The 2,482-nt window shown below is 43.1% G+C and overlaps 1 long non-coding RNA gene across 1 annotated transcript; it reads left to right on the plus strand.

Moving 5' to 3' along the window:
- Positions 1-239: 239 nt before the first annotated feature.
- On the plus strand, positions 240-1,327 carry LOC143497124 (uncharacterized). Its single transcript, XR_013125687.1, has 3 exons — positions 240-378; positions 473-870; positions 1,066-1,327. It is a non-coding gene; the product is annotated as an uncharacterized LOC143497124 (long non-coding RNA).
- Positions 1,328-2,482: the final 1,155 nt, after the last annotated feature.

Raw genomic sequence — 2,482 nt, forward strand, 5'->3', positions numbered from 1 at the left:
TAGGATCACAAGCAGACTGCAGAGTTTTCTGTGTTTGCTCGACATGGAGATGCTGCGAATCATCACAGACTGCACTGTCCATGAAGCCCGCAGAACAGACAGCAGCTGGAGTTTGTCGGTCAGCGAGTTTATGGCATTCGTAGCAATCCTATTTCTACGAGCAAGATTCGCCGAGAAGTTCCTTTGGAAGCCAAAAACGCCAAGGGACGTGAGAAGTTGTCAACGGAGGTGTACAGATCCGATGATGCACTTCTGACGGTGTATGCCTCCAAGCCCAACAAAACAGTTTGCGTTCTGAGCACTATGCACACGCACGTGGAGATTGCAGACGACCGCAAAAAGAAGCCAAACACTGTGACGGACTACAACCGGACGAAGGTATGCATGTGTTGGCATTGATAAATCAATTTATCATACATGAATGAATTTATTCAAAATATAACATGTACTTCTTTGTATTTGTTCTTTGCAGTGCGCCGTTGACATCATGGACCAGAAGGCGCGTGCATACACAGTGCGCGCAGGAACACGCCGGTGGCCCGTTGCAGTGTTTTATAACATACTTGACCTGGCAGCGATGAACGCGCATGTTTTGTACACGGCATGTACGGGGTCCACAGAGAGTAGGAGAGTTTTTATGTGTGCTCTTGCTGAGGAACTCCGTCTTCGTTTCCTACAGGAAAAGGAGTTGAAGAGAACGCCACGTCCTTCGCCTGCTCCTGGAAAGAAGACTACGTGTCAGGTGCAGACAAACTGCAACCGGAACCACAGCATAACCCCGTGCGCTGCATGCGGCAAGTACACCTGTCGCAAGTGTAGGGCAGAGTGTCCCTGGCTGTGTGGCAACTGTGTACCTAAAACTACATGAAGGTACGTCGATAAGTATATTTATATATATATGAATGAATTAATGTTTCAATTTATATAGCGCCTTATCTAAATACCCAAGGCGCTTTACAATTGTTAACACAGCTACGTTACAGACAACCAATCACACACACATATATATACACACACACTATTATTTGAACATAACCAAAAATCTCTTCTCTTTCTGTTCCACAGTCGCACATCATGAAACCCGGTGTCACGGTCTGCCCCGCATCTCCTGCCATTTCATGTCTGTTTCCGTGTTAGTCCTCTGTTTATTTCTCGTCGTGGTTGCTGGTTATTTTTCTCATGGTTGCTGGAATTGGATTCCCGTTCTGTTATGACCCATGCCTGTGATATTTTCACAGAATCAATTTATACATGAATGAATTCGTTCTAAATATAACATGTACTTCTGTGCGTGCATACACAGTGCGCGCAGGAACACGCCGGTGGCCCGTTGCATGCAGCGAGTACACCCTGGCTGTGTAGCAACTGTTGGCTACAACTACATGAAGGTACGTTGATAAGTAGGCCTACATACGTAACACCACATATGTTACGTATTTTTGTCTTCTGAAAGATTTTATTCAAAATGTATGGTGTACCTTGAATTGTTCTCCACAGCATCAACGCGTGTGTTGCATGCGGCAAGTGCATCTGGCGAGTACACCCTCAACTTCAAGACACCCTCAACTTTCTTGACATTCCACTTCAAGAAACCCGGAATAGACATCCATGTTTGATCAAAATAAAGTTGTTTTACAGCACATGAATTTGTTCTTCCTGTCTTTTCCTCTCCTTTTCCAGTCTGCTGTTTAGATCACAACATTTATCAGCCATATATATAATTGCGCCATATAATTTCTTAGCTTTTCAAACGCGAATTCAAACGCGGAAACAGAAAGTGTAACATATTATATAGTGTAGTAAATATACAAAGAGCTTCAAACAATATACAAAGAGGTTCAGACAATTTTATTTATTTTTATTGTTTGACGCGACTCATTTGAGAAACTCTCTACGTGCGCTTGAATTGTATTTTTTGAAACACGAGTCTACAAAATTTCCGCTGTTTGTTGTAGGATCGGTAACATATACAGTCTGCTTGTTTGTAACCAAGTTTTTCGTGAAGTATCACGTTTGGTGCCTTGTATGAGCTTGGAGGTGAGCCGCTTGTGCTTTGGCAGGCGTATGAGCTGGGGGTGAGACGCTTCCACCGCATTACCAAGACAATGGGCGTTAATCTCTTCACAGCAGGGGAGTGGGCTACATGGACCTTACTAAGCCTTGGGAAAATTTTCGCGGCCGTCGGGTTCCTAGTGTTAATGCAAGACTTACTACTTGTTTGGAAATGCATGTGTAACATCACAAACATGATAAAACAGCTTGTTATCACATCCAAACACTGTTTTGAAACAAAATATGAGTTTTCAGTTCATTCTTCAAAAGTTGCACTTTTGCCACAAGTTATGCTCAGAAACACTGTTTAGAGCGCTTACAGTGCCAGCAAACGCTGTTTTGAACGTCTTAATGCAAGACTTACTACTTGTTTGGAAATGCATGTGTAACATCATAAACATGATAAAACAGCTTGTTATCACATCCAAAC

The sequence above is a fragment of the Brachyhypopomus gauderio genome, unplaced genomic scaffold (assembly GCF_052324685.1).
Source record: "Brachyhypopomus gauderio isolate BG-103 unplaced genomic scaffold, BGAUD_0.2 sc99, whole genome shotgun sequence".
NCBI lineage: Eukaryota > Metazoa > Chordata > Actinopteri > Gymnotiformes > Hypopomidae > Brachyhypopomus > Brachyhypopomus gauderio.